Source organism: Macaca thibetana, chromosome 18 (assembly GCF_024542745.1).
Source record: "Macaca thibetana thibetana isolate TM-01 chromosome 18, ASM2454274v1, whole genome shotgun sequence".
Taxonomy (NCBI): domain Eukaryota; kingdom Metazoa; phylum Chordata; class Mammalia; order Primates; family Cercopithecidae; genus Macaca; species Macaca thibetana.
In genome coordinates, this window is record NC_065595.1 from 36,258,414 (window position 1) to 36,281,783 (window position 23,370).

Genomic DNA, 23,370 nt, shown 5'->3' on the forward strand with positions numbered 1-23,370 from the left:
TAATTTTTTAATAAGACTGCTGTTGGTAGAAGAATAGGTTATTAATATAAGTGGACATAATAAAAAGCTGAGAAACAAGTATTTATAAATTGACTTACAACATACAACTCATACAAGGAAAGTGGCACTGCAGAGTAGGAAAGACATTCCCTTCAATAGTGTTGGTTCAACTAGATATTCTAACAAATAGAAAAGGAAAACCCAGAGAACTTGAAACCTACTTCATGCTAACAAATATCTATCTTAGACTCTTGTAAATCTAAATGTGAAATGTGAGACAAAGAAAAATATTTTATAATGTATGGGAATATTATCTTAATAATTTGGGATAGGGAAATGTTTATCGAATAGGTCACAATAAATGCCAATAATAAATGAAAATATTGCCAAAGTAAACTAAATTAAGATTGGGAATTTTGGATCATTGAAAGACAAGTTGAAGAAAGTGAAAGTCATAAGAGCAGGAAAAGTTATTTTGCCACAAATGTATAGAAAGTAGGTAACTTCTTCCTACCAATGAGGAAAAGATAGACAAAAAAAAAAAAAAAAAAAAAGGACAAGAGAATCAGACACTTCACAAGAGAGGATATCTAAACAATCAGTAGAAATACAATGCTTCTCATTAGTCAACAGAAAATGCAAACTAAAACTATAATGAGATGCTACTAGACACCTATCAAGATGGTTTGTGAAACTGTAATTGTGGAAGTATATACTTTTCTGTTGGATATTTGCTCAGGTACATACCCAACAGAAAACTGTTGTATGTGTAAGAATAGGCAAGTAAAAGCATATTCATAGTAGTATAATGCTTCATAACCACAAATTGGAAACACCTCTAACGTCTATTGAGAATATAATAGATAAATATAACTGATATAATTTACAATCGACTCCTAAACAGCATTGAAGGTGAAAAGATACATGCAATAAAGAATGAATCTCTTATCTACATAAAATTTTTAAAATGAGCAAAACTGATGTACGCAGATAGAAGTCAAGACAGCGTTTAATTCTGGAGAGATGAGAGGAGTTGTGACTGGTAGAGGCCAAGAAGCTCTGGATGTTGATAGATGTTAAATTTTTTAATCTGGGTAGTATTTTCACTTTATGATAATTTATTAAGCTGTTCATATATAAATTGTGCACTTGTCTCTTGTTATACTTCTACTGAAAAAAAGTTAAGTAAATAAAACAAATCATTTTTTAATTTTTTGAGATGGAGTTTCACTCTGTTGCCCAGGCTCAAGTACAGTAGCTTTATGTCAGCTCACTGCAAGCTCTGCCTCCCGGGTTCAAGCCATTCTCCTGACTCAGCCTCCCAAGTAGCTGGGACTACAGGCGCCTGCCACCACGCCCATCTGATTTTTTGTATTTTTAGTAGAAACGGGGTTTCACTGTGTTAGCCAGGATGGTCTAGATCTCCTGACCTCGTGATCCGCCTGCCTCAGCCTCCCAAAGTGGATTACAGATATGAGCCACCACGCCCAGCGAACAAATCATTTTTTTAAAAGGTTATTTGTTCCTGGCTTAGTTGGTCCAGTAGTGGAACAATTAATCAATCACCATATGACCTATTATATCAGCAGCAGCAACATTATTAAAATATTGGTAATCTGGACAGGATCAATGCTTAATCTGAAAAATTAAAAAAATTACAAATCTGATTTTCTGTCCTTGAGTAGTATAGTTAGGGACAAAATCATAATGTGATTTTAAAAATTTCCACTTAATTCTTACTATTTTCAAGTTTCTACTATTGCATAGGAGTTGACATGATATAACCCAGTACTACATCTCTGATAAACTTTCTTATTGCTCTTTCCCATGTTTAAAAACTGATACATAAGAGGTATACACATATTTTGATACATTTATGCAATATTTAATGATCAAGTCAAGATAATTGGGATATCAACCTCAAACATTTATCTTTATGCTAGGAACACTCGAACTTTTCTAGCTATTGAAATATACAATAGATCATTGTTTACTATAATCACCCTACTGACGTATCGAATACTACATCTTATTCCTTCTAACTGTAGTATTGTATCCATTAATCAACTTCTTTATCCACCACCACCCTATTCCCTTCCCAGGCTCTTGTAATCACAAATATTCACAAATATACTTTCTATCTTCATGAGATCCACTTTTTTTTTTTTTTTTTTTTTTTTTTTTTAGCTCCTACATAGAAGTGAGGACATGTAATACTTGTCGTTCTGTGCCTGGCTTATTTCATGTAACATAATGACCTGCAATTCTATCTTTGCTGTTGCAACTAACAGAATTTCATTAATTTTTAAGGCTAAGTAGTATTCCATTGTCTATATATACCACATTTAAGAAAACATTTATCTGTTCATAGAACTTAGGTTGATCCTATATGTTAGCTATTGTGAATAGTGCTTCAATAAGCATATGAGTGCAAATATATCTCTTTGATATATTGATTTCCCTTCTTTTGGATATATATCCAGTAGTGGGATTGATGGATCATGGTCATTCTATTTTTAGTTTTGCTCACACCTTTCCATCAATGATGGCCTCATTGCTATTTCTCAACTGTTTCTGTTTTTTCTTTCTGTCTGAAATGCACTTCACTCATATATCAGAATGCCTGGTTCTTTCATTTATTGAAAATTTCTGCTCCAGTATCATCTCAGAGTAATGTTTTTTGGCTACCTCAATCTGAAGTAGCATTCTTCTGGTTTCTGTCCTTTAAGCTCACTTCATTTGTGATCGTAACAGTTACTACAACACGACATTTTATTATGTATTCATGTGCTGTCTATAATTTGGTTTCTAATGTAAACTCCCAGGGTCAGGAACTTTTTTCTACTTATTGTTACATCTTCAGCACCCAGAACAATTTCCAGCACCTACTTAGTGCTCAATAATTGTTAAATGGATGAGTGCGTGAATAGTTTGTGTTAATGGCCAATGACAAACCATATAGACAAATTATTTTGTTGATTGGTGATAATATATTTGAATTAACATCACCATATCACCAGACTCTAGAAAACTTAGTGGTTAACCACTTTTGGTTTATTTGGGAAATTGTAAACCCCAAAACCTGGGCTTAACCATCTTCCTCCTTTATCCTGTTATACATATTCTACTGAGTTGCACAGTCCCTGGTGGGGAAACATTAAACAAACAGAACCCAGGGTTGCTATGCTGTTAAAGCCAGAAGTACATCATTCATTATGTGAATAAAATACATGGAGAATAAAATAGCCACAGAGTAATGGGAGTTTTATTCTCTCTCTATTCCATTTCACTCCCTCTCTATTTTACTTACGTTATGAAATGATGCTCCCGCCGCTGGCTGATAAATGTTGATTAATCTGATGGAGAGTTGGATTTGTTAGCGGGCAAAAGCAATGTAAATAAATCGAGCAGGTGAACTGGAGTTCACAGTGTCATTTCTGAGATTAAAGAGCCTGTCTAGCCCTCCAAGCTCACTTATTACAATCAGGATGCATGTTCTTCTTGTAAACAGACCTAGTAAGCCCCTTTAAGCAGCTCAGCAGGCCTCCTTTTGTGTTTCCTACTGACTGTCCCTTCCGCAAGTTTCATCTCCTGGGAATTGCCTATGATGTTAATTTTTGTTTCTTTTCCAGGGACTGGGAATTGGAGAGGGGGTACTGGAGAGAATAGAAAGGTCACTTTTTCTTTTTGGAAACCATTGCCATCAGCCAGTCAATAATTACACAGAACTTACAACATGCAAGGCTCTGAGCGAAATGCGGATTAATAACAATAAAGAGAATGATGAAAGCAGCAATTCTCATTAACACCTATATAGCAATTTACTGTTTATAAAGCACTTTAGGTAGTATTATATTGGTTGATGCTCAAGGTAATCCTAGGCATAGGGATTATTGTTTTATCTAGGTCACCCAGATGTCAGCTGTGTCACCCTTCCTTGTAAATACATTTATGCACTTTTTAAAAAAATTTTACTTTAAGTTCTGGGATACATGTGCAGAACGTGCATGTTTGTTACATAGGTAACGTGTATCTATGTAACATGTTATCTGTGTAACATAGGTATCTATGTGTATCTCTGTAACATAGGTATCTATGTAACATGTTACATAGATACATGTGCCATGGTGGTTTGCTAACATTTATGCACTTTTGTAATGGATTGATATCCCTGTTTTCAGTTCTGCAGGAGGTTCAATGCCTTCCTCAAATTTTGTTGTTAGTTCCCAGGCAGCTTATGGTCTTGTCATTTTTGGCTCTGGTATTGACTCTGCCAAAAAATTATCCTCCGCTGCACCTTCCCAGCCCCCACAGTTCCGTAGCTCTGTTCTGTGATTGTTTCCTTTTCTTCTGTTCCACATTGGCTTAGACACTGAACTGAGATCTGTTTCTGCATTTGTACTCCAGGTAATAAAACGCAGTCCTTGAACACTGCTCTGGAGTGTGTTCGTACCATATGTTAGAAGGCTTGGCTCCTACTTCCCTTGAAGGCTCCTAGCATGGCTTCTAAATACAGTTATGTTAATCCCGAGGCAAGAGATCCTGTCACCATATTAAAAAGAGGACTACCTGACTGCCACACTTTCTGCTTACAAAGCCACTTTTGTTGCTTTACATTATTATGTAGACAGGTTTTAGTCCTCACTGTTGTTTGACCTCTGACATTCAGAACTTGTATTAAAAATGATGGCCATAATGTAATTGCTATCTACTCATAACTATAGTACAATGCAGCAGAAGTTTTAAAAGAAATTTTCCTGTTCCTAAGGCCAGATAACATTCTCAACCAGTGTACCCACACTTTCTTTCTCCCAAACAACCTTAGAATATGGCAACTGAAATTGGTTGGTTAAGAGGGTGCTTCTGGTGTCTTATCCTTCTGACAAAGTTTGACTCTACCGGCTACCAGCCATGTGACCCAGGTCCCCGATGTACAGTTGCTCAGGCTCTGTCCTGAGACTCCGGAGGAAACAATCCTAGAACAGAGCTCTGGGAATGTGGGAGATGGGAAGGGGCAGGGGAGGATATGTTTTTAGCAGAGTCCATACCAAAGCCAGTAATGACAAAGACTCCTGAGTCACAAGACCACATGAGAATAGAAATACAGCTTGAACCCTAGTCATTGAGACGTCAGCCTTGAGGTAAGACTAGTTTAGCAAAGGTGAAGGTTCACCTTTTAGAAGTTGAGAGACACTCTTTTGAATTTGAGCAATGGCACTATAACTACTAATAGTTGTCCTAAGGGTGGCCTTTGAAAATTCACTTATTCGTTCTGTGCCTCAGTTTCTTTCTTTGCTTTTCTTTATTATACTTCAAGTTTTGGATACACGTGTAGAATATGCAGGTTTGTTACGTAGGTATACACGTGCCATGGTGGTTTGCTGCACCCATCAACGTGTCATCTACATTAGGTATTTCTCCTAACGCTATCCTTTCCCTAGCCTCCCACCCACCAACAGGTCCCGGTGTGTTATGTTCCCCTCCCTGTGTCCATGTGTTCTCATTGTGTAATGCCCACTTATGAGTGAGAACATGCAGTGTTTGATTTTCTGTTATTGTGTTAGTTTGCTGAGAATGATGGTTTCCAGCTTCATCTATGTCTCTGCAAAGGACATGAACTCATCCTTTTTTACGGGTGCATAATATTCCATGGTGTATATGTGCCATATTTTCTTTATCCAGTCTACCATTGATGAGCATTTGGATTGGTTCCGAGCCTTTGCTATTGTGAACAGTGCTGCAATAAACATAAGTGTGCATGTGTCTTTATAGTAGAATGACTTATAATCCTTTGGGTATATACCAAGTAATGGGATTGCTGGGTCAAACAGTATTTCTGGTGCTAAGTCATTGAGGAATTGCCACACTGTCTTCCACAATGGTTGAACTAATTTACACTTCCACCAAGAGCGTAAAAATATTCCTGTTTCTCCATATCCTCTCCAGCATCTGTTGTTTCCTGACTTTTTAATGATCACCATCCTAACTGGTATGAGCTGTTATCTCATGGTGGTTTTGATTTGCATTTCTCTAATGACCAGTGATGAGGAGCTTTTTTCATGTGCTTGTTGGCTGCATAAATGTCTTCTTTTGAGAAGTGTCTGTGCATATACTTTGCCCACTTTTTGATTTTTTTTTTCTTGTACATTTGTTAAAGCTCTTTGTAGATTCTGGATATTAGCCCTTTGTCAGATGGATGGATTGCAAAAATGTTCTCCCATTCTGTAGGTTGTGTGTTCACTCTGATGATAGTTTCTTTTGCTGTGCAAAAGCTCTTTGGTTTAATTAGATCCCATTTGTCCATTTTGGCTTTTGTTGCCATTGCTTTTGATGTTTTATTCATGAAGTCTTTTCCATGCCTATGTCCTGGATGGTATTGTCTAGGTTTTCTTCTAAGGTTTTTATGGTTTTAGGTTTTACATTTAAATTTTTAATCCATTTTGAGTTAATGTTTGTATAAGGTATAAGGAAGGGGTCCAGTTTCAGTTTTCTGCATATGGCTAGCCAGATTTCCTATTTACTGAATAGGAAATATTTTCCCCATTGCTTGTTTTAATCAGGTTTGTCAAAGATCAGATGGTTGTAGATGTGTGGTATTATTTCTGAGGTCTCTGTTCTGTGCCATTTGTCTATATGTCTGTTTTGGTAACAGTACCATGCAGTTTTGATCACTGTAGGCTTGTAGTATAGTTTGAAGTCAGGCAGCGTGATGCCTCCAACTTTGTTCTTTTTGCTTAGAATTGTCTTGGCTATAAAGTCTTCTTTGATTCCATATGAAATTGAAAGCAGTTTTTTTCTAATTCTGTGATGAATGTCAAGGGTAGTTTGATGGAGATAACATTGAATCTACAAATTACTTTTGGCCATATGGCTCTTTTCACGATACTGATTCTTCCTATCTATGAAATATTTTTCCATTTGTTTGTGTCCTCTTCTTTCCTTGAGCAGTGGTTTGTAATTCTCCTTCAAGAGATCCTTCACATCTCTTGTTAGCTGTATTCCTATGTACTTTATTCTCTTTGTAGTGACTGTGAATGGGAGTTCATTATTTGGCTGTTTATCTATTGTTTGTGTAAAGGAATGCTTGTAATTTTGGCACATTATTTTGTATCCTGACACTTTGCTGAAGTTGCTTATCACTTGAAGGAGTTTTGGGGCTAAGATGATGAAGTTTTCTAAATACAAAATCATGTCATCTAGAAACAGACAATTTGACTTCCTCTCTTCCTACTTGAATACCCTGTTTCTTTATCTTGTCTGATTGTCCTGGTCAGAACTTCCAATACAATGATGAATTGGAGTGGTGAGAGGGCATCCTTGTCTTGTGCTGGTTTTCAGAGGAAATACTTCTAGTTTTTGCTCATTCACTATGATATTGGCTGTGGTTTTGTCATAAATAGCTCTTATTATTTTGAGATATGTTCCATCGATATCTAGTTTATTGAGAGTTTTTAGTATGAAGGGGTGTTGAATTTTATCAAAGGCCTTTTTCTGCCTCTATTGAGGTAATCATGTGTTTTTCATTTTGGTTCTGTTTGTGTGATGGATTATATTTATTAATTTGCACATGTCAAAGCAGTCTTGCATCCCAGGGATGAAGCCGATTTGATCGTGGTGTATAAGCTTTTTGATGTGCTGCTTGATTTGTCTTGCTAGTATTTTATTGAAGATTTTTGCATCGATGTTCATCAGGGATATTGGTCTGAAATTTTTTTGTTGTGTCTCTGCCAGGTTTTGGTATCAGGATGATGCTGGCCTCATAAAATGAGTTAGGGAGGAATCCCTCTTTTTCAATTGTTGGGGATAGTTTCAGAAGCAATGGTACCAGCTTCTCTTTGTACCTCTGGTAGAATTCAGCTGTAAGTCTGTCTGGTCCTGGGATTTTTTTGGTTGGTAAGCTATTGATTATTGCCTCAATTTCAGAACTTATTTGTCTATTTAGGTCTATTTGACTTCTTCCTGGTTTAGTCTTGTGAGTGCATATGTGTTCAGGAATTTATCCATTTCTTCTAGATTTTCTAGTTTATTTGCATAGAGGTGTTTATAGTATTCTCCGATGCTAGTTTGTATTTCTGTGGGATCAGTGGTGATACTCCTTTATTATTTTTTGTGTCATTTTTATGTGTAGCTCTCATGTGGATCACCGCACCACACTGTTCTTACCTCCTCCCAGTGGATCACACCAGTTGCCTGGTCTGTTCTGATGGGAGAACCTGGGTACCTTGGTTGCTAGTGAGAGATTCACACACTTATGGTTCTTTTCCATGGGAGCCTCCAATTGCTGCTGTTTCTATTTAGCCATCTTGGCCCTGTTCTGCCTTCCCTCAGTTTCCTTATTGGTAAATGGGGGTTGTTGAGAGGACTAAATGAATTGATGTATGTAAAATGCCTCACACTGTCTAATACTGAAGCACTCCTTGCTCTCTGGCAGGTTCAACAGCTTTCTTTAAGCTCCCATGACCCCTGAGCTACCTTATACTAAGGAGCAGGCTGACAACATTTTTGCCAGTGCACTATGAGGGAATGCTGGGTTCTATGCCAGCTCTTTAAAATGGACAGTCCTGGCTGTCATGCTCCTCCTTTTGCTCTTCCCCTTTTTCTTGCCTGGGATGGAGATGTGGTCCCTGGAGGCATAGCATGCAACCTCTGGCCTAGGGGAAAGCCACAAGAAGACAGGAGGAGCCCCTGTCTTTAAGGACAGTATTAGGATACAGAACCGTTTCCGGAAGGCCTCTCTGAAATTTTTGTTCAGTGAAACAGATATGCATACAAGTTGTATGTTTTAGGCATTTTAGTGGATTTTTCTATTATTTGTAGCTGAATGTATTCATGACAGTACAGCTCCTCCTCCTCCTTTTCCTCCTATACTATCATTATCATTACTTTCCGTGAGAAGGAAAGCAACTTCTGTGTAAGCAACCTCCACAAATTGAGGGATGTAATTTGTTCTTCCAGTTACACCTAATTTACAGGTGAAAAAACTAAGTAAATTAAATTGCCCAGATTTCCCAATTTGTAACCAAGCAAATCATAATACACATCCACACACTGTCAGCAAATTTCTTGCTTTTCTACTATTGCATGTTGTTGCCAAGTTTCCATCCTGTGACTGTGCTATAAAAATACCACCTAAACCTCTTAATTTCAGATTTGTTTTAGGTCATCCAGTCTGTTGAGAACCAGTTGAACTTTGATGGTGTCATGTAATATATTAATTACATGCTCTAGTTATATGGAATCTTTAAATTTAATCTAGGACCATTCTAATGCATAATGTAATAATTTAGAATTATTGAACAGTACAGGGCCAAATTCAGCTTGAGACATGTGATCAGAGGATAACATTGTAATTCACAGTAGGAGATGTCTCATCCACTGGCCATCAACTGATTATTTACTACACCTCAACCAGTGTTGTTGGTTATAGGAGGAAAAACATTAGCAAACAAAAGTTTTCTTTCCCCACGTTGTTTTCTCCTCCTCTTCCTTTCTTCTTTCTTCTATTTTTCTTTTTCTTTTTTTCTTTTTTGTTTTTTTTTAAGAGATGAGGACTGGGTATGTTGTCCCTTGCCTCCCAAAGTGCTGGAATCTCAGGCATTAGTGCCAGGCCACTTTCCATACTTTCAATTGGCTATGCACTCTTTCCATTTTTTTATATATGTTATTTAAGTTAATCTTCACAGAAAGCCATGGAGTGACCCTATCATTATTTTCACATTTTATTTGTGAAAACAGAGGGATAGAGCACAAAGGTTTTTTTTTTTAGAGATAAACAACAGATTAGGTTATAATGCAGGCACACTTGGAATAGTTCTCAATAGCTACATGGAAAGATACATTACACTGGAAGATAGCACATGATACCTCCTCCCATTCTGATGGACTTGTTTTGTCAGGAAGCCATTCTGAGATGATAGTAAGATGGAATCCCTTGAATCTGGGCTAGGAGTTTTTTCTCTATGTGTAAGGCATATGAGATCAAAGCTCCAGTATCAGATATGGAGAGGGCCTAGGGAGGGGAATGTCCAAAACATATCTCAGGGAAAGAAGAGCTTCACATGAGCATCCCTCTAGTACTGGCAGCATATACAGGGAAGCTTGGGATGGAGGGCAGGTCTGGTCTACAGACCCTATAAACCACATTTACCCACTTTCTGGTTCTGCCTTACCTTCTTATTTCAGTGAATGTCCTTACATACTTGGAACAAGGACATCAATTGAGCAACTCTCCACACTCACTCATCTTCCTTTTTTAAGCAACTTTATTGACTAATAATTCAGACAATACAATTCACCTTTCTAAAGTACACAATTCAATGGTTTTTATTATATTTATTATTTGCTACCATCATCAGTCAATTTTAGAATATCAAATTTAGAATGTCACCTCAAATAGAAACTTCATACTATATACCTATCATTCCCCATCCTCTCATCTCTCCAGACCAAAACAATTACTAACCTACTTTCTGCCTCTTTATATAGTATTTGCTTCTTCTGAACATTTCCAATAAATAAAATCATATAGCTTTGGAGTCTTTTCTGACTGACCTGATTTTGGTATCAGGATTACTGGTTTCAGAATTATTTGGAAAGTGTTCCCTCCTCTTCTATTTTTTGGAAAAATTTATGAAGAATTACTATAATTATCTTTAAATGTTGGAATTCACCAGTGAAACCATCTGGGCCTGAGATTTTTAGTGGGTAGTTTTTGATTATGAATTCAATCTCTTTGTTATAGGCTGTGATGGTTAGTTTTGTGTGTTAACCAGATGGGGCCAAGTGATGTCCAGGTAGTTGGTCGAACATTATCTTTCTGTGAGAGTGTTATTGGATGAGTTTGATATTTGAATTGATAGACTGAATAAAGCAGGTTATCCTCTAAAGTGTGAGTGGATCTCATCCAATCATTGGAAGGCCTGGATAGAAAAGGCTGGCCCTTCCCTAAGAGAGAATTCTTCCTGTCTAATGGTCTCTGAACTGGAATATTACCTTTTTTTCCTGCTCTCAGACTTGAACTGAAACATCATCTCTACTTGAGTCTTGAGCCTGTTCGCCTTGAATTGAAGCAAAACTATTGACTCTCCTAAGTCCCTGGTTGGACAAGTCACCCTGCATGCATATGTTGGGACTCGTCAGCTTTCAAAATTCCATGAGTCAGTTCACATACATATACACACATAAGCATATTTTATTCATTCGGTTTCTCTAAAGAACACTGACGAATATATATGTCTATTAGATTGTATATTTCTTTTTGAGTCAATTTTAATAGGTTTTGTTTTTTGGACTGAATGTTTGTGTCCTCCTAAAATTAATGTGTTGAACCCCTAATCCCCAATGTGATGGTGTTAGGAGATGAGGTTATAACCTTTGAGAGGTTATTAGGTTTAGGTGAGATGATAAGGGTGGAGACCCCGTGATGGGATGAGTGTCCTTATAACATGAGAAAGAGACACCAGAACTTCTTTCCCTGCCATGTGTGGATTCAGCAAGAAAGTCTGCAAATCAGGAAGAGGGCCTTCACCAGAACTTTCCCATGCTGGCACCCTGATCTTGAACTTCCCAGCATTCAGTACCGTGATAAATAAATGCATGTTGTTTAAACCACTCAGTTTTTGGCATTTTGTTATAGAAGCACCAGCCGATTAAGAGATTTTTGTCTTCCTGGGAATTTGTTCATTTAACTTACCTAATTGGTACATATTTTGTATACCTTTTCTTCATAATCCTTTTTATTTCTGCAAAGAAGTCCATAGTGATATCTTTCTTCATTTTTGATTCTCTTCTTGCTTTTTTGCTTGGCCAATCTAGTGAAAGATTTGTGAATTTTGCTAATATTTTTCAAAGAACCAACTTTTAATTTTGTTGATTACTTTTCTAGACTTTATTAATTTCTGCTCAAATCCTTTTATTTTATTGCTTCTACTTCCATAGGTTTAGTTTGCTCTTCTTTTCTCAGTGCCTCAAGGTGGCAGTTTAGGTTATTAGCTTGAGAATCTTAATATATGGACTTACAGTTATCACTTCCTCTTGAAGCACTGCTTTACTGTATTCCATAAGTTTTGGTAGGTTATGTCTTCCTTTTCATTTATTTTAAATATTTTCTAACCTCCCTCTTGATTTCTTTCTTTGATCCTTTCCCCCCACCATTTAAGGGTGTGTTGTTTAATTTCCACATAATCTGTGATTTTCAAAAAATTGTCATAGACATTGACTTATGGTTTCATTCCATTATTGTATCAATCTTTTAAAATTTGTGGAGGTTTATTTTATGACCTAGCATATACCCTATCTTGGAGGATGTTCTGTGAGCACTTGAAAAGAATGCATATTCTGCTGTCATTAGCGGTGGCATTTTATAGGTGTGTTAGGTCTACTTGCTTTATGGTAGGCACGTGTTTCATTTCCTTCTTGTTCTTCTGCCTGGTTTCTTTCTCCATTATTGATAATACAGTATGAAAATTTTAAACTACTATTGTTAAATTTTCTACTTTCATTTTCTGTAAAATTTTGCTTTATATATTTTGGTGCTGTTATTAGGTATATATATGTGTATAATTGTTAGATCTTCCTGATGAATAGACCCTTTTATCACAATAAAACGCTTCTTTTTATCTCAGTATTTTTTTTTGTTTGTCTTAAAGTCTATTTTGTCTGACATTAATGTAGCTACTTGGGCATTCTTGTTGTTGCTATTGGCCTGATATGTATTTTTTTCTCTTCTTTACTATCAATCTATATTGTCTTTGAATCTAAATTATGTCTCCTGTAGATAACATAGAACTGGATCTTCTTTTTTCATCCAGTTTGAAATTTTCCTGCCTTTTGTTTGGGTTTTGGAATCTATTCATGCTTAACACTAATATTGACATAGCTGGATTTATGCCTGGATTTTATTTTTTAAGGTCTCATGTCTTAATTTTCCTTTATGCCTATTTTACTACTTTTTCATTAAGTGAACATTAATTAATTTCTTTAATGATTAAAAACATTGTAGGTTTTTCCTTAGTGATTGCTCAAGGGCTTACCTTATGCACCTTAATTTATAAGAATCAGATTCAAGCATGTGTCAATATATTATACCCACTTGGGCACTGAATAAAAATGAATTGTCCTACTGGCTAGATCACAGACGTTACGTAGGGGAAGTATAATTTTAAATTATCTAATGCTTTGAACTATATAGAGTTTGAAGGCATTTAAGAAATCAAACAATTATTTTTTTACTTATCTACAAAGATTTATAGAAGAAAATAATACAATTCCCTATCTGTTTATTACACATGCCCAAAAATCCTCCTCAATATTTTTCCCCCAATGAAAGGATCAAAGTGGTCTAGAAATAACAAGAAATGATAGCAGCCCTTAGAATCTACAAGCCTTGAGGGGTGACTGTCACCAGTCTGCTGCTGATAGACACAAAGTGATGACTATGAATGCATGGCTCAATTGATGGTCCGTCCTCCAAGGACTGATCTGGGTCTCATTTTGCTATTTTTAATTATGATCCCGGGCTTGCAAGATGACATCATATTTGGGGGTCTCAATACTCACTAACTCTTAAGCATGCAGGAGACCTGAAACTCCTGAGGCTAATGATAAAAATAATTTATACTTAAAACGAGTAAACATATCCTCCTACAGAAGAAAGAACTGAACATGGACTGAAGTTTACATCCTGGACTTTGATTCCTGAAGAAGTGAGGTTTTTGCGGGACACTTTGCATATCTGTTTACTACTACAGAGGATTTTAACTTCACAAGGAAACTCATAATAAAAGGAATGTAGCCTCTTGTGTATAAAAAAAAAAAATAAAGGTACTTATTGTAACAGATTTCAAGGTGAAATTGTTAGTTCAGAAAAGATGGTAGATAGAGCCTTTAAAAATACAGTCACTGGGGTGGGTGCCTGTTCTTCTGTAATTCTTCCTCCAACCCCCACCTCAAGGACCACACCCCTCCTCCCTCCTTTGCATGTAAAGCAGTAGTTTTGACAAATAAAACCAAACATTAAAACCTGAAAAAAAAAAAAAAAAAGAATCAGCTTCAGATTTATGCTACTTCTAGTGAGATATAGGAACATTACTCCTACATAGCTCTATTCTTGTCCTCTCTTTTTGTGATATTATTGTTATATATATTTATAAATGTTACAGATGTAACAATGCATTGTTAAAATTATTACTTTATATAATTTTATCACCATAAAGAAGGGAAGAAATATAAACAAGTAAATACTTGTAGCTTTGTTACTATTAACTTTTTAAAATAACATTTCTTGTTCTTTACATCTATACTTGTGGATTCAAGTTATTATCTGGAATCATTTCCCTAACTCAATACAGCTTTGCTGTCAATTACCTCTTTCTCCGTTATTGGCATATATATTACATTTCTATATATTATAGGCTCAGTGCATTATATACATATGGTTCAATATAATTGTTTTTCCAATGACTTGAGAGGAAAGGGAAATAAATATACATTTATGCTTTTATAATAATTTGCTTAATTACCTTTACTGATGTTCTTACACACACACATTCTCTCTCTCTCTCTCTCTTTCTCTCTGTGTATGTGTATTTGAATTACTGTTTGGGGTCACTTGCTTTTAACATGAAGAATTTTAGTATTTCTTGTAAGATAGATCAGATAGAAAAAAATCCTGTCAGGTTTTGTTATTGGGAAATGTCTTTCTTAAACCTTCATATTTGAAGGTTAGCCATACTGGATATAGAAATCATGGTTGGCTTTTTTTTTTTTTTTAATTGCACTTGAAATATTTTATCCCACTGCCTTTTAGTCTTCATTGTTTTTGACAGAAAGTTAGCTGCTAATCTTAATGGAGTTCCCTAGTGAATAAGTCATTTTTCTCTCACTGTAAGATTTTGTCCTTGTTTTTTTGCATTCAGCATTTTTACTATGACATGTCTTTTTATGAATGTGGGTTTATCATTTTTAGAGTTTATTTATTTTTCCCAAATGAGGAAGGTGTGTGTAATTTGCGATGTGTGTAATTTACAGTTATTATTTTATTGAAACAAATACATATATACATATTCCTTCTCTGTCTTCTCTCCTCCTCATATTCCCAATATGTATTCTTGCACTGATTGATGTTTCACATTTCTCTGAGACTCTGCTTATTTTTCTTCATTATTGTCCTCTCTGTTCTTTGGATTTAATAGTTTATTGCTTTATTTTCAAGTTTGCTAATTCTTTCTTATGTCAATTGAAATCTACTGTAGTCTCACTAGTAAATATTTATTTCAACTTCTATACTTTTTAACTCTAGAATTTCCATTTGGTTCTTTATTATACTTTTTTTTCTTTATTGATATATTGTATTTGACACAACATTGTTTTCATTCCTTCTGTTACTTCTGTAACCATATTTTTTATTTCTTTGAACATATTTCTGATGGCAACTTTGAAGTATTTTCCTTTTAAATCTGACATCTGTACACTCTTACAGGCAGTTTCTATTGCCTACTTTTATTCCCCAGTGTATGGGTCATACTTTCTTAAAATGGACATTTTAGATAATATATTGTATTAATTTTAGGTACTAGGCTCCCCTTCCTGGACTTGTCATTGTTATTTATCCTTTTGTTGTTGTAGTTGTTCAGTTACTATCTGCATAATTTTAATTTTAGTGAAGCCTATTTCACTCCAAAGAAAAAGCCTTTGATGGTCCTCCTCAGGAGTCAACAACCTTGGGTATGTCCACTGTTGCTCTGGAATTACAGTGTTTTTGGCAGAACTGTCTCTTTTACTGTCACTTTCCCTGACTGCACCTACTTGTTAAGCTCCATTAATTATCTGTCAAATGCCCTATCGTGTTCAACAATGCTTTTGAGGCATAAATTGTTCTGTAGACTAATCTAATCAAATCTACAGTCCTTTGAAGAAATAGCTTTCAAGGTCAGTCTTTGATACTTTTCAAACAACAGTTAAACTTCTGGGTGTCTCCTTTCTTGGTTCTCTCTGATAAATAATCAGGCTACAGTTTAGCCTATATCTTCAATGACTCTACCAATTTCCTCTCACTATGCTTTATCTTTTATGTATATTTATGTTTATATATTATTACCTCCACTTTTTTTTTTTTTTTGAGATGGAGTCTCACCCTGTCACCCAGGCTGGAGTGCAATGGCGCGGTCTCGGCTCACTGCACCCTCTGCCTCCCAGGTTCAAGCAATTCTCCTGCCTTAGCCTCCTGAGTAGCTGGGATTACAGGTGCACACCACCACACCTGGCTAATTTTTTTGTATCTTTAGTAGAGACGGGGTTTTACCATGTTGGCCAGGCTGTTCTCAAACTTCTGACATTGTGATCCACCCGCCTCGGCCTCTCACAGTGCTGGGACTAGAGGCAAGCCACCATGCCCAACCACCACCACTGTTTTTGATAGTTCCCTTAGGCTTGAACTTCTCTGTATTATGTTGCAAATTAAATTAGTTTCTTACAAAAAAAAAATTAATTTAAAATAATAGGAGCTATTTGTGTTATGGCCTGCTTCTCATGCCAGGCAAAATGGTTGAGCCTCAGCGTTGGAGTTGGGGGTGAGGACAATGGCATATTTCTCTCTGAATGATATGCCTTTGTTAGGGGATGAACACTAGATGGGGGGATGACAATAGTCTCAGATCCTCTTAGCCTGCCTCTCCTGGCATTCACCCACCACCCTATGAACCATGGTAAGGATGATTAGGGTCCCAGTATTCTAGACAATGTTGTTCCCAAGGTATAACTTCCATTTTATGAATTGGGGCTGGGCAGAAGAAGGGAAGCCCCCAGATTTGGCCACACCCATAACAACCTCAAAAATAGATAAGTGGTGGCAGGATGAAAAATGCTGACATTCTGTTCCTTCTTAGAGGTTATCCTCCCAACTAGAAGTTGGTGAGAGTAGGAGCTCTGTGTTTCTGACTGCACTAGTCTGAAATAAAGTCTCTACCTCATTGAGTGACAGGTAGGAGATTGAATAATGTTAGTTAAAATACCACAGACTCTCAACTTTCTTACAGAATTTCAGCAGATATTCTTGAATAGATATTTTTTTATTTGCTGTATACCCTTGGGACCATTTCTGGAGACTTCAAATGGTTGTTTTATTAAATTTTCACTAGATTCTCTGTGGAGATTGCCTACAGAACTTCTCATACTGCCATGCTGGAAGTTAATCTCTTCTCCATTCTTTCATAATATCAATGTTTCCATTTTACTGAATCACTTTTTATCAGTATACACAGTAACTATTTTCTTTTCTCACTTAAAAAAATATAGTAAAACTCTTAAGCCCACTTTTCAGCTATTACCACAGTTTTCTTTTTTCACATAACAGTTCCATAAAACAAACATATACATGCTTGCCTCTAATTCTTCTCTCATTTTTCTTTTGAACCCATTGCTATAGTATGACAGGTCCCTGACCAGGTTACTTGAGAGTTTATGTCTCTTAGGTTGAGCCAAAGGCATAGTGCCCAGCCAAGGACCAGGTGTCCCTGAGAACCCAAACATACCAGAGAGTATCTGAGAACCTACTTAGGAAAACAGTCCTATCACACATACACAGCAGGCAAAGAGCCAGAATATTAGCTTAAAAGCAGTTTAGAGACAGGAGGCAGGGAGGATCTCTAAATCTGTTCTGCTGCCACCCAGGAGTGCCTTGTATATAAGTCCTAATAAACTCATCTACTCACCAAACTGGACTTGTCCCAGTCACTCTTTGGTCTCTCAGCTCCCTTCCAGTTTGGGGAAAGGATTTTTAATATGATTCCAGGTTGTTCTCATTACAGTTGTTATGAGGATTTTGTTTCCCCTCCTATTCCCCACTTCATTATTTTAAACAAAACCCTCGGTGATGGCCATGTTGTTATATTTAATGATTAATCATTGGTGTCATCTTAATTGACTTTTGTGAAGCACTTTCTTGTTTTCACTACTCCATACCACATTCCCCATCTTAGCTTTGACTGCTGATTCTTTCCCATCTCCCTAACCTCTAAATATTGACTGGTTCAGAGCTCAGTTCTTGGACTTTTTCCCTTTTTTCTTTACACTCATTCTTTGGTTATCAATTTAGTCTCATAGTTTTAAATATTAACTAAGTCTAATGACTCTGAAATTCATATCTTCAGTCTAAACCTGTCTTCTGAATACCAGGCTAATATATACAACTGCCTTCTTTAAATCTCTACTTGGATGTTGTAGTAAGCTTTCTTATTATTTTCATTACTATTACTGCCACCATTATTGTCATCATCATCATCATCATCATCATCATAATTGGCTTTCTCCCTAAGAAAAAATTACACCACTTCATCACTTTGATGATAGTTCTAAACTTATGACTTCTTTTGGTCAATTAAATGTGACATGCACAGTTTAAGTAGGTTTTAAGATGCAGTGTGTGAACTCTCATATCTTTTTTACATCTACCATGATGATTAGGAACATTCTGGTTAGAGAGACTGACCATAAGCTTTGGTCCCAAAGAGAAGAAAACAGAAGCAGAGTTGTATCCAACTCTATAGTGTATATGTAACTCGAGAAGTACATAAACTACATTGTTGTAAGTGATTGTTGTGATGAAAATTTGGGGGTAAATTCTCACTTCGTGTACAGTTATCACCAGCTTAACATGTCCCAAAGAGAATGCCTCAATGTCACATCTGACTCTTAGTTATTCCCAATGAAGTAAAAATGTTTTATCCCTACAGTTTCTCATGATCCTTGACTCATTCCTTTCTGAAACATTATAGGAGATTTCACTGTCTCATCATTCAAAATATAACAATAATCAATCATTTTAATTACTGTATCTTTCATTATAGCCCAAGTCACCATTGTCTTTTGTTCCAATTAGCTCAACAGCCTCCTTCCTGAGCAGTCTCTCAGCTTCCATTCTCACCTGGTTTTTCTTTCCTCAACTCAGTAGCAACCATCATCTTAAGATGTAAGAGAGATCATGTCATTTGTGTGTTCAATACTCTCTGAAGGTTTTCTTCCTCACCAGGAAAAAGCAAACAAAACAAACCCAAGGTCCGAACAATAATCAGTAAGTCCCATCCACTGCCCCTCACTTTCTGACCTCCTCTCCTAATACTTTGTTACTCACTGCTTGTCAGTTAAACTGTTCTCCTCACAGTTGGTTGAACACAACAGGCATTCTTCTGCACCAGGGCCTTTGCATTTAATTCTTTCTCCTACCTAGAATGCTCCTTCCTTCAATATATATGGCTTATTCTCTCACTACTTTCTTGATGTAAACCTTTCTCACCTTCCTATGCAAATTCTAAAATTGCATCTTCCCCCATTTGTTTTTCTATTCCCAGTCCCTGTTTTGCATTCTGCCATAGTACTATCTGCTCTCTAACATAATACAAATTTACTTCCTTAGCTTAGTTATTGTTTGTTTCCCTCACTAGAATACATGCTACGTGAGGGCAAATAATTTTGTCTGTTTTTTTCTAGGTTTAGTATCAAAAAGAATGCTTCACATGTTGTAGATACCACACAAATATTGGTTAACAAATATGAAAATTGTATCATGTGATTCTAGAAAATGGACCTACTTCTCATAACTGGGATTAAGAATGTTCCTAGAGTCCATTTTATGAGTGGATTTGGTCTATTTAAGTGGGTCATGCCGTATCAGACATCTACTGAGAATTTTCCTTTCTTTCTTTTCCCTCCTCTTGTAACCAAACCCTCTTTATTTTTCTTCTTTCTGCTATACATACTTTTTATTTAACACCTGTTTTTAGAATGTTATTTACAAAAAATGTTTCTGCTTCCTGTTGAATTACATATTCAAAACTTTGGGAAGGCTTCTTTTCATTACTTCCTGAATCTTTTAAGAAAAATTCCATCTTTCCAGGAGCTCTAGAAAATACAGCTTTTAATATTATCATCTTCCTTCATAATTTATTTCTTTATCCATCTGTATTTACAGAAATAATGACAAACTATTTAGGCTTACATATCTTTAAAGATTCTTACCTAGAACTTCAATGATCATGAATCCTATTTTTTCTGATGTATGCTATGATTTTCAAAAGACATCAGAAATTGGCAGGTTAGGCGGACTATATAAATTGTCAAAATCTTGGTCATATTTTAGGTTTATTTTCTAAAAATAATATTGATTTCAATTAGCTAGATCGGTAAAAAGTTACTAGCTCTCATTATAGGATTTAAGGTAGTTTATTTTAATCAGATTAGTTTCCTCCTAAAAGCTGGTACAGTAGGGCAAGGAAGTAGAGTAAGACTTTGATTGGTGGAAAGACAGATGAGTAAATATTGAATATACTGCTTAGCTTGAGGAGAATGGCTGGGTAGAACCCTTGTAATCAGGGCCTTGAATTGGACTGATCAATGGGTTGCACAGGTGTCTGGGCTCTTGGAGCACACAGGATGTCAACTGTGAGAAGAAAGCTGGTATGAAAGACAAGAAGAACCATAAAGAAACTCTGTTAACTACACAGTTGTAGAAATAGTCATCACTGCTCTGTGTGTTCTCTTAGAAACGGGCTTTTCCACAAAACCCAAACGGGTCGTTGGATAGTTAGGGTTAAATTAATTATAATCTTTTGTGTGTCATGCAGTTTACACATTCATGCAGGGATTGGGTGATTTTGCCTATGGCATCGTCACAAATGGTGAAATAATAGGCAGTAAAATAATAAACTTTAAGCTCCTTCTTTGTCACATTTGTTGCATTGTTTATCACATCTGTTGTTTTTCCCCCCTGAACAGTGAAATAATCAATTATTCATCACAGAAGGATAGCAGCTTCATAATAATCTCACTGGTGGATGAAACCACTGTGTCCATTTAGGCACCCATGGAATCAGTATCACCAGAGGAATAAGTCACTATTAAGCACCCACCTGCTCTGAGCATTTCTCTTCATCTTTATACATATATGTATTTTTTTTTGAAACGGAGTCTCGCTCTGTTGCCCAGGCTAGAGTGCGGTGGCGCGATCTCGGCTCACTGCAAGCTCCGCCTCCCGGGTTCACGTCATTCTCCTGCCTCAGCCTCCTGAGTAGCTGGGACTACAGGCGCCCACCACCAGGCCCGGCTAATTTTTTTATTTTTCTTAGAGACAGGGTTTCACCGTGTTGGCCAGGATGGTCTCGATCTCCTGACCTTGTGATCCGCCCACCTCGGCCTCCCAAAGTGCTGGGATTACAGGCGTGAGCCACTGCGCCCGGCCACATTTCTCTTCATCTTATTTGTTCAGGCTTTAAAAAGTTACTGCAGAAAATTCTGCAATAGTCACTTATGCAGATTACAGCAGTAGACACTATGCAATGCCTAACAAATGACCCCATTACTATCTTTCAGTTGATAAATATAAAGTAATGAATACTGAGAGAAACTGAAAATTCTTTTTATTTTTAAAAGAGGGTGTAAATGGGCCAGGTGCAGTGGCTCATGCCTGTAATCCCAGCACTTTGGGAGGCTGAGGTGGGTTGATTACCTGAGGTCGGACGTTCGAGACCAGCCTGACCAACATGGAGAAACCCTCTCTTTACTAAAAATACAAACTTAGCCAGCATGGTGGCTCATGCCTATAATCTCAGCTACTTGGGGGGCTGAGGCAGGAGAATCCCTTGAACCTGGCAGGCAGAGGTTGCGGTGAGCCAAGATTGTATGGTTGCACTCCAACCTGGGCAACAAGAGTGAAACTACGTCTAAAAAAAAAAAAAAAAAAAAAAAAAAGAGGTATAAATGTCATTTAATTGCCTATTCTTGACTGGTAGGTCAGGGATAAGGCAGGGCTAAGGGAGAGGTTGGAATCCCATCTCTGAAGAACCAATGGCTAGCTGATGTTCACAGTTGATAGATGTCTAATGAGCTAGTAGAAATAAAGCTGGTTTAAGGGACGCCAATGAGGTCTGGTGGAGTTCAGGGTGATTCTTCAGAGATCAGGAGAATCACCCTCACTGCTAAATTGAATTGAGGTCAGAAACAACATTGGTGATGAGCGATGAGGAGCAGTACTGTATTCTAAGGGAAATAAGCTTGAGGCATTTTTAAATTTCTGGCTTGTGTTTGTGCTTGCGTTATTTGGCATCAATTTTCCCAGCTCCAAAATTGACTATAGTAATTATCTAAACTAGTTTTCCCTGATATTTAAAAAAATGATCTTGTATTTAAATTTACAGTAGTCTTTACAAATCTTTGAAATCAACATCAAAGTTTGGAAGCTAAAATTTCTCTTTTTCTTTTTGTAATACACTATGGCCTTATTTCTGAGATTTCTGGTACTAGAATTCTTCAGTGTATTAGGGAAGTGCCAGCTTCAGGTAAAATGTGAAACTGATAAAACTGTTTTGGTTTCTGAGTCCTCCGTTTTTACGCTATTTCTGTATCTGTTCATTAAATGTGTCTTGGGAACCAAGAAGCCCCAGATTCTATTTCTATAAACACTTCTTCTCAGATACTTTTAACTAAGGTATAATAATGTATTTATATAATTTCAAAATTATAAGGTATCATAAGATCATTTTATGATGGTCACAGATAACTACATAAAGTGTTACTTTTTCCTCTAGGGGCTTTTGTATTTAAATACTTAAATAATACAATTGTCACAATACAATTTTAACTTCATGAAACTTGGGAAGGGTGTATTTTTACATGTCACCTCCTGAAGCCTTTTAAATAATACTACATAGGAAATCACCTGCTTACAAGCAGAATTGATGAAGGTTTTCTTCTTTTTTTTTTTTTTTTTTTTTTTTGAGACGGAGTCTGGCTCTGTCACCCAGGCTGGAGTGCAGTGGCGCGATCTCGGCTCACTGCAAGCTCCGCCTCCCGGGTTCACGCCATTCTCCTGCCTCAGCCTCCCGAGTAGCTGGGACTACAGGCGCCCGCCACCTCGCCCGGCTAGTTTTTTGTATTTTTTAGTAGAGACGGGGTTTCACCGTGTTAGCCAGGATGGTCTCGATCTCCTGACCTCGTGATCCGCCCGTCTCGGCCTCCCAAAGTGCTGGGATTACAGGCTTGAGCCACCGCGCCCGGCCTGAAGGTTTTCAATTATACTAATAGCCTCACATTTTTTTTTTAATAGAATAACCACATCCTCTGTTTCTGAATTTTGTATTTCATTATGGAAGTTGTTTCTCCAGGGATTCTTTTTCTGAACCTCAAGATGTTTTCATACTATTTCTTATTCTGCAACGTCTAAAACTCAGTAATACCTTAAGGAGTGTTTGTTTCCAGGAGTGCAAATAAACAGATGTTATATGAGATATCAGTTTCAGTTCATTCACAAGGAGTTATTGAGTGATATGTTGGAATAGAGTGTCAAGGCAGAGATAATAGAAAAAGAGGTAGTTAGAGATAGAG

The 23,370-nt window shown here is 36.7% G+C and overlaps 1 long non-coding RNA gene across 1 annotated transcript in view; it reads right to left on the reverse strand.

Annotated features, from left to right (window-relative positions):
• Positions 1 to 19,113, reverse strand: part of LOC126941349 (uncharacterized) — a 37,816-nt gene extending 18,703 nt beyond the window's left edge. Inside the window, exon 1 of the long non-coding RNA XR_007721270.1 lies at positions 18,920 to 19,113. This is a non-coding gene — a long non-coding RNA (uncharacterized LOC126941349). The remainder of the gene's footprint in view (positions 1 to 18,919) is intronic.
• Positions 19,114 to 23,370: the final 4,257 nt, after the last annotated feature.